Raw genomic sequence first — 16,756 nt, 5'->3', positions numbered from 1 at the left:
ACTTCTACAATCTCCATAGAGGCAAAACTGAAGTCTATATATTAAATATTCTAATCATAATATGAAATAATTAGGAAGGGCAAATCAATAGAAACAATGAAAACTATGTCAAACACAATGAACAGGACAATCACCCATCAAACAGATACTTTTCTTCTTTGAGAACAACAGTCTGAGAATGTGCAGAATTACTGAGAGGACAATGTTTGAATTCAAAGGAAAGAGGAAAACCCTTAAAAATTGAAAGACAAACATGCACCAATATGTCATGCCTGTAATCCTAGATGCTCAGGACGGTCATTAGTGGCTAAAAAAAGCAAGAATAAACCGGATAACATCAAATGATCACCTTTCATAATTTAAAGACATTATAACAGAAGTGAAAATATATCCAACAGATACAGGGTACATATTTTTTAATGCTACAATGTTAATGCTACAAAGATCCTGAATCTTAAGTATTTTTATATCTTATAATTCTCTCTATATATATTTCTTTGGGGTCCGGTCATGGGGCTTGAACTCTGGGCCTGGGCGCTGTCCCTCAACTCTTCAACTCAAGGCTAGTGCTCTACCTCTTGAGCCACAGCGCCACTTGCTGATTTTTTCTTTTGGCTTATGTGGTGCTGAGAAATGAAACCCAGGGTCTCAAGAATGCAAGGCAAGCACTCTACAACTGAGCCACCTTCCCAGCCCCTAATTCTATATATGTTTTTCTGAATAGTATATTTCTTTTTCTTATTTGTGAAAATACTGTACAGAGGGGTTACAATTACATGAACAAAGTAATGAGTACATTTCTTATCAAGCATTGTTACCTCCTAATCTGTTTCCCCTTCACATCCATTCTCATCCCCCCACCACGTGTCCCCCTACCTCCCCCCAGGCCAAAGCGGTAAAGTTCATTTTTCAACATAACGACTTGTATACCTCATTGTTGAAATGGGTCCACCTGTATCCCTATTTAAACTGTTTGTTTTTTCCCTTCCCCTCCACAAATTATACCAACATCAAATACAGTGAAAACAGGGGTTATACTGTTGGGGAGGGGCATACCAAGCAACAAAGAAATCATCTTATAAATGTTAGAAACAATCACAAGAAAGAAAAATCATTTGAATACTTATATTGGGGTTCATTTCACCTAACATCAACTTATCTGACCATTTCTGCTTGTCTCAAAAATATACGTTATTGCAAATAAGGGAAACCATGGGACCTATGTTTCTTTGGCCTGGCTTACTTCACTTAATTTTTTTCCAAGTCTTTCCATTTCATAAGAAATGGGGCAATGTCTTTCTTTCTGATAGAGGAATAGAATTCCATTGTGTATACATACCATATTTTCTTAATCCATTCATCTACTAAGGGGCATCTGGGTTGGTTCCATTTCTTACCTATGGTAAATAATGCTGCAATAAACACACTCGTGCTTGAAGCTTTAAAATAATCATGTTTGTAACATTTGTGTAAATGCTCAAAAGTGGGATTGCTGGGAAATAGGGGAGCTCTATATGGAGTCTTTTGAGGAATATCCATACTACTTTCCAAAGTGGTTGAACAAGTTTACATGCCTACCAACAATGCAGTAGGGCTCCCTTCTGTCCACAGACCAACCTGCTGTTAGAATTCTTGATTATAGCCATACTAACTGGGGTGAGGTGGAATCTGAATGTTTTGATTTGCATTTATTTTATAGCTAGGGAGGTTAAACATTCCTTCATGTGTCTACTGGCCATCCTTCTTTCCTCTTCAGAGAAGTTTCTTTTTATGTCTTTAGACCACTTATTTATTGTGAGGATTTGCTGTTGGGACATTTATTTTTTGAGTTCCAGGTATATTTTAAATATGAGACCCTGGTCCATTGTATGGCTAGTGAAGATCTTCTCCCAATCTTTGGGCTTTCTATTGATCTTGCTAGCTTCATCCTTTGCCAGGTAGAAACTCTGAAATTTCATGCAATCCCATTTGTCCGACCTTTCTTTGATTGGCTGTGTTTCTGGGTCTCTTTTAAGAAAATTTCGGCCTGTGCAAGGAGACTTAGAGTTTTTCCAATTCCATCTTGTAATGTTTTCAGAGTGTCTGCTTTGACTCCAGGTCTTTCATCCATTTGGAGTTGATTCGTTTGCAGAGTGATATATAAGGATCTAGCTTTAATTTTCTACAAGTGATTAACCAATTTTGCCAGCACCATTTACTGAAGAGGCTGTCTTTTTTCCATTCTAATTTTTAACTCCCTTATCGAAGATAAGATGGCTATAGGTCTGTAGGTTCATTTCTGGATTTTCAATTATATTCCATTGTTCCTGAAGTCTGTTCTTGTGTCAGTATCAAGCTGTTTTGATTACAATGATGTTGTAGTAGTGTTTGAAATATGGTACTGATATTCTTCCAGCACTTTTCTTTCTGTTTTTGATCATTTTTGCTATTTGGGGTGTTTTATTTCTCCCTATGAATTTTTGGATTGCTTCTTCTACTTCTTTGAAGAATGAGGTTGGGATATTGATAGGTATCGCTTTGAATTTGTAGATAGCCTTGGCAACTACTGCCATTTTCACGATGTGGATCCTTCCAATTCAGGAGCATGGGAGGTTTTTCCATTTTCTAAGAGCTGTTTTGATTTTCTTTTTCAGGTTTTGAAAGTTTTCATCAGCCGGGCACTGGTGGCTCACACCTGTAATCCTAGCTATTCAGGAGGCTGAGATCTGAGGATCATGGTTCAAAGCTAACCAGGAAAGGAAAGTCTATGAGACTCTTATCTCGAATAAACCACAAGAAAACTGGAAGTGGTGCTCTGCCTCAAGTGATAGAGCGCTCGCCTTGAGCTGAAGACTTGTGGGACAGCACCCAGGCCCAGAGTTCAAGACCCATGACTGACAAAAAACAAAAAAGTTTCCATCAAAAAGATCATTCAGTTTTTGGTTAATTCCTAGGTGTTTTAGTTTTTGGGGGGATTATTATAGATGGAGTCGTATTCCTGGTTTCAGCCACACTTTTCTCATTGTTGGATTAGAGAAAAGCTATAGTCTTTGAGGGTTAATTTTATAACCGCCTACTTTGCCAAAGTTTTGAATCACTATGAGTAATTTGGGAGTGGAGTCCATGGGATTCTTTAAATACAAGATCATGTCATCTACAAAGAGGGAGAGTTTTATTCATCTTTCCCTATTTGGATCAATTCTATGTTTGCATCTAGTCTTATTGTTCTTATTGTTTTAGCTTGGCATTCTAATGCTAAATTGAAAAAAAAACTGGAGAGAGTGTACATCCTTGTCCCCTTCTCTTTTTTTATTGTGAAAATAATTTACAGAGGAGTTACAATTACATGGGCAAGATAATGAATACATTTCTTCTCAAGCATTGTAGACTCCTCTTTTGATTCCCATTCCCAGCCTTTCCCATCCTCCCCCCGCCCCCACCCAATCCTCCCCCCACCCCCCCGCACCAAAGTTGTAAAGTTCGTTTTCGACAAACTACTTGTACATCTCATTGTTGCAATGGGTCCACCTGTATCCCTATTTAAAACGATTTTTTCCCCTTCCCCTCCACAAATTATACCGACACCAAATACAGTGAAAGCAGGGGTCATACTGTGGGGGAGTGACATACAAACAACAAAGAAATAATCTTACAAATGTGTTAGAAAAATTGCATGAAAGAGCAGGGGTCCTGGTGGCTCACGCCTGTAATCCTAGCTACTCAGAAGGCTGAGATCTGAGGATCGCGGTTCAAAGCCAGCCCGGGCAGGAGAGACCGTGAGACTCCTATCTCCAATAAACCACCAGAAAACCGGAAGTGGCGCTGTAGCTCAAGTGGTAGAACACTCGCCTTGAGCTGAAGAGCTGAGGGACAGCGCCCAAGCCCAGAGTTCAAGCCCCACGACCAACAAAAAAAAAAAAATTGCATGAAAGAAAAACTAACATTGGAATACATATCTTCAGGTTCATTTCCCTAACATCAAATTATCTGACCTTTTTGCTTGACTCAGACATATATAGATATTGCTAATAAGGGAAACCAAGGGACCTATGTTTCTTTGGGCATGGCTTACTTCACTTAATATAATTTTTTGCAAGCCTTTCCATTTCCTAACAAATGGGGCAATGTCATTCTTTCTGATGGAGGCATACAATTCCATTGTGTATATACACCACATTTTCTTGATCCATTCATCTACTGAGGGGCTTCTACTGAGGTTCGATATCTTAGATACAGTAAATAATGCTGCAATAAACATAGTCGTGCTTGTAGCTTTATTGTGGTCTTGTTTGTGAACATTTGGGTAAATGCCGCACAGGCCACAATTTTTTTAATAGAGACCAAGAAACACAACAAATCAAAGAAAGGTAGGCCAAATGGGATTGCATGAAATTGCAGAGCTTCTGCATGGCAAAGGACATAGCCAGCAAGACCAATAGAATGCCCACGGATTGGAAGAAGATCTTATCTAGCCGTACAATGGACAAGGGTCTCATATCTAAAATATATTTGGAACTGTAAAAATTAAATCCCCCAACAACAAATCCTCAAAGAAACAACTGCCCAATAAATAAGTGGGCTAAAGTCGTAAAAAGAAACTTCTCTTAAAGAGGAAAGAAGGATGGCCAATAGGCACATGAAGAAATGCTCAACCTCTGTAGCTATAAAAACCTGCAAATCAAAACATCATTGAGATACCACCTCACTCCAGTTAGAATGACTAAAATCAAGAACTCTAATAACAACAGATGCTGGAATGGGTGTGGACAGAAGGAAACCTTACTGCATGGTTGGTGGGAGTGTAAATTTGTTCAACCACTTTGGAAAGTAGTATGGAGGTTCCTCAAAAGACTCCACATAGAGCTTTCCTATGACCCAGCAATCCGTTGTCCCCTTTTTGATTTAAGAGGAAATAGGTTTAGTTTTTAATCATTAAGTATAATGCTGGCTGTAGGTTTGTCATATACAGCCTTTATTCTACTGAGGAATGGTCCCTGGATTCATAACTTTTCCAGAGCCTTCATAGTCAAGATAACTCTCCCTCTCCATTTCCACATCCCTCTATTCCTATTTTTACCCACATATCTCCCTTAACCTAATAATGTCTGCTTTGCCAAATTCTTCTTTGCAGTTCGCAGCACGCTAATACATAGTTGTTTGATGTTGAATAGATATATCTGTTGAACTAGATTGTATCTGCAGTCGTTTTACTATGCAACTACAAGCTTTGGTTGATGCTTGCCTCAAGATAGTGTCCTAGCACAAAACTGGTGTTACATTCATCCCAAATGGGCAGAATAAACCTGAAAAACACAAGAAAAATGGTAAGTCCGGGTATCTCAAATCCCACTCATGGTAATCAGAGACAGAACAGAAAATGAATAATCCAGAGGAGAGCTCCAAAAAACCTCTACAAACACTAATGGTAAACATGGTAAATGAAAAGATTGAAAAGCTGCAAAGATTTTGTGTGAGCGTGAAAGGGAGAGAGAGAAGACAAACCAAAGGTCAATACACTAATATCATGAGCCTGAGGAAGCTACTCAAAGATTGATACAGGAATTGTATGAGCAGCTTGAGAACACTCAAAGAGAAATAAAAGAATGGTGTGAGCAGGCTGAGAAAAGTCAAAGAGATAGACAGCAATTGTGGGAGCTGGTGTAGAAGAGACAAAGAGAAAGTCAGGAGTGGTGTTAGGAGGCTGAGAACACTCAAAGAGAACTACAGGAATTGAGTGAACATAAGGAAGGTAATCAAAGAGTGATAGAGGAATTGAGAGAGCAGGATGAGAATACACAAATATGCCTAAAAGCTTCCATGGAATCCATAAACAGAGAGCTGAAAGAAGTCAGGAGGCGCACAAAGGGAATGCAGACTTGAACCCAACAGAAGGAATGGGAGTCCAAGGAAACCATAACCAATCAACTAAGTGATTTGAGAATAAATACTGAACACTAAATTAAGGAAGTAAAGAAGTTCACACAAGATCTAAAACAAAGCTCCAACAAAGAATTGGAAGCCATCAAAGCCAACCAACTAGAAGGAAAAGAAATAAATAACAAAGTAGAAGGTCTTGATAGTAGATCGAATCTCGGGGATTGAAGACAGCCTAGATATTATAGAGGAAGAACATACAACCATTCAAGAAAAATACAAGAAATATGATAGATCAATTCAACACATGGAAGACACAATCAGAAGGCCTAATCTGAGGATAATGGGTGTAGAGGAGCACCTAAAAACAGAAGTTAATGGTCTAGGAAATTTGTTTAACAGGATCCTAGCAGAGATCTTCCCAAACATGCAAAAGGATAGGCCCATTAAGTTACAAGAAGCTTTTAGAAATACAAATAGACCTGGCCAAAACAGGACATCCCACTCTCACAGTATAATTATCTCAGGATCAATTCAGACCAAGGAAAAGATCCTTAAAGCTGTCAAAGAGAAAAGATCAATCACCTATAAAGGGAAATGAATTAGAATCACCTCAGATTACTCAGCAGAGATAATTAAAGCAAGAAGAGCTTGGAATGATGTATGCCATGCCCTAATGACAAACAAATGTCAACCAAGAATACTATACCCAGCTAAACTCTCGTTCATAACCTAAGGTCAAAGAAAGTCCTTCCATAGCAAAGAAACATTGAAACAATTTATCTCCACCAAACCAGCCCTACAAAAGATTCTTAAAGATGTCCTGCACATAGAAAACCAACAAGACCACAATAATGGCCAAGAAACTAAACCCAAACTGAGAATCCAAGAAGCATAGGAAGAACTCAGTTGCCTCATCCCCCAAGAAGGTGGATAAAATGGCAGGAACTCCCTAATACCTCTCAGTCCTATCTCTTAACCTTAACGGACTCAACTCTCCAATTTAGCTACATAGACTTTTTAGTTCGATTAAAAAGCAAGATCCTTCCATCTGCTGCCTTCAGGATTCACTCTTGCCCAAAAAAACAAAAACATTTTCAATATGAAAGTCTGGAACAAAATCTACCAAGCAAACGGCCCCCATTATCAAGTTGGAGTTGCAATACTAATATCAGATAAAATAGACTTCAAATTAAAACTAGTGAGAAGAGATAAAGAAGGTCACTACACACTAATTAAGGGATATCTCCTTCTGGAGGATATTACAATGCTAAATATATTTTCACCAAACAATGGAGCACCCAAATTTATCCAAGAAACACTACTTTCCCTCTGATCCCACATTGTTGGGGACGTTAACACACCACGTTCCCCTCTAGATAGATCAACTCGGCAAAAACTCAAAAGAGAAACTGCGGACCTAAACAACTGCATAGATCAATTAGATTTAACAGACACCTACAGAATATTTCAACAAGCAGCATCAAAATGCATGGTTTTCTCAGCAACACATGGAAAATTTTCCAAAATAGACCACATTTTAGGCCACAAAGCAAGTTTGTCCAACTTCAGGTACATTGAATTTATACCTTGTATTCTCTCAGAACACAAGGGAATAAAATTAGAACTCAGCATTAAAAACCACCAAAGAGTGTCCTGTAATTACTCAAGGAGCTGGAACAACACACTGCTGAATCACGATTGGTTCATGGAATAGATTAGAAAGGAAATTCAAGTGTTCATGTTATTCAACAAAAATGAGCACACAAACTACCAGCTCCTCTGTGAAATAGCAAAGGCAGTACTCAGAGGCAAGTTTATAGCTGTCAGTTCTTACATCAACAAATTGGAGAGATCTGAAATCAACAATTTAATGAGACATCTGGGCCTCCTTGCAAAAGAGCAGTAAAATAAACCCCAATCCAGTAGATGGAAACAATAATTAAAATTAAATCAGAATTAAATGAATTAGAATAAAAAAAAAACACAGAAAGAATCAACACAACAAAGTTGGTTTTTCGAAAAAAATCAACAAAATTGACAGACACTTAGCAAATCTTATCAGAAAAAGAAGAGAACACACCCATAATAAGTTTTATAATTTAGGTCAGGTGGTAGGAAAGGAAGTGGAAAACAATATTACATCCAGTAAAGCTGACATTCCTATTACATCACTAAGGAAGTAGTGTTAAGACCTGCAGGACTCATAGGGTTGTTGCATGTGACATTACTATGTAAAACACTATTAACGATCATCTCAGACATCCATAACATTCTGCTTCCATTTTCAAGGTCAAGAGCCAAATATCTATGACTTTTTATTAATTGGGTGTGTTTCCTAGGAAGGAAGAAGGAGGATTTGGTAGGTGATGATGGAAAAATATGCATATTAGCTCCCTGTCCAAATTTTTTGCAGTTTTATTTATTTTTCTTCTTTATATTATTTTTTTATTGTGAAAATACTGTACAGAGGGGTTACAATTACATGGGCAAGATAATGAGTACATTTCTTATCAAGCATTGTAGCCTCCTCCTTTGATTCCCCTTTCCATCCTTTCCCATCCTCTCCCCGTCCCCCCACCCAATTCTCCCGCTACCCCCCCTCCACCAAATCTGTAAATTTCATTTTTTGACATAACGACTTGTACATCTCATTGTTGCAATGGGTCCACCTGTATCCCTATTTAAATGATTTTTTGCATTTTTAAAAAGTGCTACTGATTAACTCACACTTACATCTAATTGACTTGCTGTCTGCACAAGATGCATATAAATGAAGATATTTATTCTGGTGGATAATCACATATATTAACAAAATCCATTTCTGGAAAATAAAAGATACTAGGTAAGAAATTATAAAGTATTGTCTATAAAATAGTTTATTTTCTTGGAGAACAAAAGGTAGTATTGAAATGATTAGTCCAGATTTCTTCGAGATTTTTTGCTGTCTCAGTATCAAAATGTTCTCTAATTCCTGTAACATCCAAGCATAAAAAATATGATTTGAAGATCTCAGTAGTTTTAGAAACAAAGGTACATAATACCTTCCTTCCTGCAGAGACATGTTAGCACAAGTATGATTGATTTTATTATAGATCTCTTTTTTCTCCTTATCTCATGTATTGCATATCTTGGTATATTACTCTATGTCTTGCATCAGCTTCTGTAGGTGGGATTTACCTCTACCTGCAATGTCAAAATGGGTTATGTGACTTACTTCAGCTTACAAAAGTGAACCAGAATTAGAGAAAGACTATTTCTAGGGGAAGATTTCTATCTCGTTGTCTGTGTCTAAAAGCTGACTTGTTTTCCCTTAGCCATAAAAATAGCATATTTCAGAGGGAGTCTTCCTTCAATTTATATACTGGAAGAATATAGCATGTGAAATTGAAGCAAAACTGAAATACAGCCTCATACATATGACACAAGCAGAATTAAGCTAATATTAGAATGTGATATTAAGATGTTAGTTTCTTACCATCCTTGTATAGCATTATGATAGTTGACTATAGCACACCAGAATTTAACATATCCTAACCAAGAACTTAACAAATAGATAACATTTCCTGTTGGAAATTATTACAATATTTTATAAATAAGCATTCTCCATGTGATCATTTGTAGGATTATCTTTCCTATAGATGGGTTTAATCACTCTAGAGCACTGTATCTAATATCCATTATCATTATCCAGACCTTGTGATTGTGATGAGGAAGAATAAAATATCTAGATTTCTTCTGCTCTTTTCCTCTTCTCCTATTTCTAGTGTGAATTCTCATCCTTTCTCCAAATTCTATTAATAAAGGAAGAATTACACATTGTGGATATCAAGCAAAAGGCTTCAAATCAAGAATTTCATTCTTTCAGAAACAGAGGAAGTAAATCAGAGTGGCTCAAGGAAGAATAAAAATATGATTTTTTTCCCTTTCTGGCTTTCACCTTAGAGTCTGAACATGACTCTAAAAATATCTAATAAACCATTTCCCTTGACTAATTTTTTAAAAATATAGTTTTTTAAATAAATGATAAATTGAAAATAAATAATAATTTGTTGTTTGTTTTTGGGAAGCATGAAATAAGACTGCATTAACAATGTGTGAGTTGAGAGACTAAATTATATCAGAATCGTACATAATGAAAAATAGACCATTTTAAGATAAAAAGCTTGTAGATACATTTTTAATGTGATATACCCTCAAAGTCATCTATTTTCTTCTTTTCCTCTCCATGCTGATTCAACTTCAATAAGCAGTTCATGTAATTCAAATGGCTGCCTTTTTTTTCAAAAATAGATTAGACCCAAAAAAGTTAGAAAAAGAGAACCAATATTGGGTGATGCATTCTTTAAAAATAGCAGTCAAATAAATATTAACCATAATTTCAAAATAATAACAATCAAATGCTCTTGAAAAGAGAAGATTGTATGCAGAATATATAAAAAGTGATAGTGCCAGAACTGCTTCAGGCATTTAGGATTTCTAGTACATGACAATGTTTTAATCAGGATTAATTGCTTTTAGGGACTAAATTTTTTCTAGTTATATTTCACTGAAGAAATATGTTGTTCAGGTTAATGAAAGGAAAACAAGTTATAGTAGAAAGAATGCTAAACACTCATTGTACATAGCAAAATACCTTTACAGAATATCTGTCTTTCCCACATACCTAATCCTTCCAATGTAGATTTGCATTATATATATGTTGGTAAAATAATAACCTCTCATTAGCCAAGGAGCACAAATTTGAATAATTATCATATGGGGGAAGTATACTCAAATGGGTAGTTAAAAGTCTCAGGTATAGTTCAAAAGGGACATGATTAGGTAAGAACCACCAGAAAGATGTAAAGATGCTACATTAGAAGATAAAGGAAAAAATAACAACCTAGATTCTGAATTTCTGGGAAGCAGAACAGGAGATAAATGCCTTTTCCACTAGAATCATTTGAAAAATATTTTAGCTCAGTGGGTGTCTCTATTTTAATCTAGTGAGACTTCTTTTAGATTTCTGTCCTTTAGAACTGTAAAATGGTAAATACGGATTATTTAAGCCAAATAACTTGTAGAAATACTTCACAGCAGATTTGGTTTAGTAAATTAATTCAACTACAGCCTTTTCCTAATGAAACTACAGGGACACCACATTTCCTAATTTCTGAGAATATGAAAAAATTGCCACCAGCTTAGCACACATGTATGATGTACATACTACTAAGGGCCTTGTATTAATGAAGTCTTGAAATACTAAATAATATCTAAATAAGAAGCTCCCTATCTTTATTTTCAAATTTGGGGATCACTAAGTACCAAAGTTATGTAGAAGGCTAGGGTAAGAATATCGAAATTAAATCTGTTTGCTAATATTATAAAGATAATTTATGTCATGTTGAGTTAGAGTTTCTAAAGTAAAAAAGGTAAAACAGAAACAGAGAAATTAGAGAATCCAGTAAAGTTATAGTCATCCCAGGATGGTATAGAATATTATAGCAACACTAGATGGTGAAAAAGAAGATAACAAAAATGAGTCCCCTGGAACAATGCGAAACAAAATTAACACCACAGATTGTAATATAGCTAGAAAATAGTTTCCTCTATGCTGTCTTTGATATTTTAGGTTTGTTTTCACAGCAACTTTCACCTCTTAGGAAATGACCCTTTATTAATACACAAGGCTTTGCAGTTTATAACCCAGAAACAAATGTTTCTAAATTTAAACAAGCATGATACTAAGTGTAACCCAGTCTACAGCTGATAAATAAGAATGATCTTCAGGAATAGTCAAAAAATCTTGAAATTTTTCATACCTTTCCGCTTCTCCAACATGATAAGTCCTAGTCAAGATATGTAAAATATTAATAAAGGATTTTTATATTTTTTATTGTTCACTCCAAAGCAAATACACTTTCCTCTTTTCAAGCCAGACTTTGGAAGAGTCAAACCCTCACTATTATTTTATAGACAAAAGATTACTGCTTTGGGTTAGGTGTTTTCCTGCCTTAGGGTGTTGCTCTCTATTATTCTGGCAACTCCATAGAAAAACAAGATAAATCCATTATGCTTATACTGAATTGTTCAAAGTCAAGATGTCTTCAAACACAGTTTTCTGTTACCTTCTTCACTGCTAATTAAACTTTAATTATTGCACTTTAAATGCAACAAAAACGTGTTACTTTACTGTATATTCTCATTGAAACTGGTGACTACAGGAGTGTCTGTGATTGCTTTTTTAATTGTGTTCAAGTATTTTCCTTATTGCCTTTGTTGCAGTCTTCTAGTCAGGAACAGAGGGTTATCCAAAAAGATCTTCCTAAGATATAACATGTTAGGCAGAAAAAAGCAGATGTATAATGAAAGATTTTTCATCTCTTAAGAGACTGCAAAGCCCAGAAGACATTTTGCTATTACTGGCATGGTTAAGATGACTTGAATGTTTTGGATCTTAAACTAAGTGAAATTCATGTAAAATGTTACAGTTGTTCCAAAAAATGATTATAGCTTATACTTTTCTTCTCCAACGAGATGAAAACTCTGATAAGGTTGGAGGGTATATCGATTTTACGGTAGAAGGGTTAATGTTAAAAAGCCAAGGGAAATTCCTAAAACAGCACTGCCTATCACATATCATTTAATTATTCTTATGGTATATAAGTATATAAACATACAAATATAAATTGAGTGACAAACATGTGATTTACAGAATTCAATGACAACTAAGTCCAGAAAAACCTCCTCTATATTTATATACACTAGTATATCTAGTGAGGATTTAAAATTTTTTAGAATACATATTTTAACATTTATGTCAAAATATTTATTTTAACTGTTTATTTTTAGTCAGTTGTGGTGCTTGAAATCTGGGCTGGACATTGTCTCTCAGCTCTTTAGCTCAAGACTAGTGCTGTACCCCTTGAGCCACGGTCAGTTTTTTGGTGGCTCATTGGAGATAAGAGGGTCGTCGACTTTACTGCCTAGGCTGGCTTTGAACCATGATTCTAAGCTCTCAGCCTCCTTACTAGCTAGGGTTACAAGCATGAGCTACTGGCTCCTAGATATATAATTATTTTTTACATATTTATAAAGTATTGAGTGGTAATCCCATTTATTTATATTGTGTAATGATAAGCTCCATCATATCCATTAATTTCTGCATGTAACAATTCTTTTTAGTGAGAATGCACTAAAACGTATCTTCTGGGTATGATGAAATATCTATTCTTAACTATAATAACTTTGATTCTTGTGGTATACAATTAATATATTTACTTTTACTCAAAGAAGTCTGCTAATTTAAGTTAAATAAAACATGATTTGTAAAGTGAAAGTAATTTATGGTTTCATTGATTGTTTTAAGAAAACAATTATGCCTTTCGTTTTCAAATATATTTCTGTGGGAATGTTTGATACACATTGACTTAACTGTTAAAATTAATAACAGTTATATTATATCAAGTTGATTCAAACTTGTATTTGAAAATTGCACACTCAACACAAATATACTTCCACTTTCCTCTACCACATAATTAAAATAACAGTAAAGCAAAGATTGGTGTTAGCCATTCATGTGTATAATTCTAAAACTCAGGAGGCTGAGACCTGAATATTTTAGTTCAAAGTCAGTCCAAACAGACAAAAATGTGAACACTTATCTCCAATTATCCAGCAAGAAACAGAAAGTGAGCATGTGACTCAAGGATAGAGTGTCAACAGCCATGAGCAAAAAATACAAGGGAGACCATTAAACATCGAGTTCAAGCCCTAAAAATGACATATACACACAAGACAAAAACAAAATGTACTATGATTATCAATAATGAAGACAAAATAGTAAAAATGATCCTGAGAAAGGTGTAAACATCTGGAAGACAGAAATCATTTGACAGAATTTTGATTCATGAGAGGGAAAAGTCACAGCCTCATTTGTACAATCTCATTGTAGTTATTTGCGTTGAAACCTGGCTACTGGGTAACATGTGAAAGAGTAGATTGGACATACCTGACATAGGAGAAATTGCCTTTGACTATGAACCATCCCACTCTGCAAAAATTTAAAATCGTGTTTGTTAATTTAAATAAAACTTATTGTTAGAGACTGTTTGGTCCACACAGATTGAGATCCTTATTTTGAGGCTTCAGATCAGTGCTTTTTTTTAATAACCACTCCTGTTTTACCCCCCTTCCCTTGTGCAGCTATACATTACTTAGCTGGCACCAAGCCAAGTCTTTGAACTAGACACCCGTGCCTTAATCCCTCCCTTTCTCCAGCTACAACTCATTTCACATACTATCTCTGTCTTAGCATTAGTTGTTTTCTGACTAATCCCCATCAGAAAATACTTATATTCATGTAAACCCAGAATAATTAACCTAGTTAGAAAAGGGAGAAAGGGTTTACCATTGGCTGAGGCTCTCATCTGTAGGTTTGCTCCCTAATAAATCTGTGCTACACTATCTCTTTTTTTCATTGCTTTTGAGCCTGACAAATGATTGATTTGGTTTGATGTAATCCCATTTATCCAGACTTACTTTGGAAATTTTGACCTATGGCAAGGAGCCCTCATGTTTCCCCTAACTCTTCCTGTAAGATTCCTAAGGCATCTGGATTTACATTGAGCTCTTCAATCAATTTGGAATTGATTCTGGTGCAGGAGGATATATAATGATCTAATTTCAGTTTTCTGTGTACAGCCAGATAAACCAATTTTTTGAAGAGGCTGTTTTTCTTCCATCCTGTGTTTCTGGCTTCCTTATCAAAGACTATGTGCCTATAGGAGTGGATTCATTTCTGGATCTTCAATTCTGTTGTATTGATGGAATTCTGTGCTTCCATGGGAAAGAATGGCATTACCCCATTCTGAAGAAATGGAAAGACTGGGGGAAAAATGGTATTAAGTGAAATAAGCCAGATCCAATTAAATATATGCTGCATGGTTTTCCTCTTTTCTGATAACTAGATATGCCCATAAATCTACATGTAAATCCAATAGATAGTAAAACACAAATAATTACACTTGGATATGATTAACAGCACTCTAAGTATTCACATGGCAAGAACAAGGGACGCTTTTCTTAGGAGAGGATCACAATGGCTCAATTGCTATGTGCATATGACCAGACAAATGTGGCTTATTGCAATGAACTCTAAGAATCAATCATATATATGAAATACATATATCTGTATATAATTTTTAAAGATGTCACAAATAACTGACTTCTCTGTAAACTCAAAAGCAAAATTCTAAGTTTAGAAGATAAAATTGAGGAGTTTTCAACATAAATTAAAATACATAGGGGAAAAAGTGGGAGAAAATATAAGATGAAAAGTATAATAGCTAACTATTGAAGAATTCATAAACAATTTTCAAAACTATACAAAAGAGCTTGGGTACAGCTAAGTTGTAGAACTAGACTGATATGTACAAAGCCATGATTTCAATCTCCAAACCTAAAGGTCGAATAATAAGTTAAAAAATAGTAATAATACAATATTTACTTGAAATAAATGCTTTTATATTAGAGAGGCCTGAATCATAAAACAGTAAACAAAATACTTTCAATTCTTGTATCCAATGAGATGAAACCAAGAATGAAGAACAAATAGTTTCTTTTTATCCATTCCTTTCATTTTCTGTTTTCTTCTTTTCTTTTTCCTTTGGCACTACTGGTGCTTGAAATTGCTAAAGCTCTAACCACTTTAGGTTATTTTTCAGGCCAAGCCTCCCTTGAGCTATAATCTCTTACCTATGGCTTCCACATCGTGAGATAATAGGAAACTTACACTATATCTAGCTTTCTTTGTTTTTGTAGTTTTTTTATGATTTTTTTTGTCAAAACTGTCCATGATATCAGACTTCTAAATCTCTGCCTCCTAATTAGCAAGGTAAGTTTGGGAGCAGACTAGATTTTAATGTAAACATTCAATATTTACTTCTGTTTTCTAGATATCATTAAATTATATTGAGGTTAGTATGGATCTTTATGATGTTGTAAGAACACACATAATTCCCTAGAAACCTTTTTCCAATTCATTTAAATATTTCTATTATACATCACAAATATGACATTAATATTTCACAAGTACCTAACGGAGACTTCAGTTACTTTATTTTGTGATATATTAACCCCAATATAATTTTATCAAGTCTATATGAATATACAATATTTGCAGATACATTATTTAGAGAATTAATTCATATAGTTTACTTTTAATATTTTTGGGTAAGTACTTGGTTTCAAATTCAGAGCCTTGCATTTGCCAGACAGGCACTTTACCGCTTGAATCATGCCACATCAAGCAATTTTTGCTTTGATTGTTTTTGATATAGAATCTTGCATTGTTTATTCCTATGCTACCTATATACTGAACTTCCTAGTTGTATGTCCAGTAATAGGTAGGATAATATCCATACATTGACACACCCAGATTTTATTGATTGAGATGGAGATCTCTTGTATGTTTTCCAGTTAGACCTTGAACTGCGACTATCCACGTTTCTATTTTCAGAGTAGCTAGGATTATAGGTATAAACCACCTCATTTGGCTTTTATTATTTATGTTACGAAAAGTCTGAAAATATGAGAAAATCATCTAGAGTTTACTGCCATACCCAGATTCTAGGTTATACATTTGTTTGTTCTTTCACAAACTGTTTTGTGACAAACTGTTTTATATAGCGATATGGCACAACAATAATGCAAATATATATTGCTAATGTCATTTCAAACAGCTGTGATGATCTAATTTGTACGTGTGGATTTGTTTCCTGGGAAAACATCTTGAGTACATAGGCCAAAAATTTGATAGTCCTAACAAGCAAAAATTTGCTTCCATTATGATCAGCAGTTTGCAAAGAGTGGTTCCATGCCTGTAGAGGAGACTGGTCACAGGGGAATTCCCTGCTGTGAC

Source organism: Dipodomys spectabilis, unplaced genomic scaffold (assembly GCF_019054845.1).
Source record: "Dipodomys spectabilis isolate Male_0828 unplaced genomic scaffold, ASM1905484v1 ptg000310l, whole genome shotgun sequence".
In the NCBI taxonomy this organism is placed as follows: domain Eukaryota; kingdom Metazoa; phylum Chordata; class Mammalia; order Rodentia; family Heteromyidae; genus Dipodomys; species Dipodomys spectabilis.
This window is presented reverse-complemented; position numbering follows the sequence as displayed.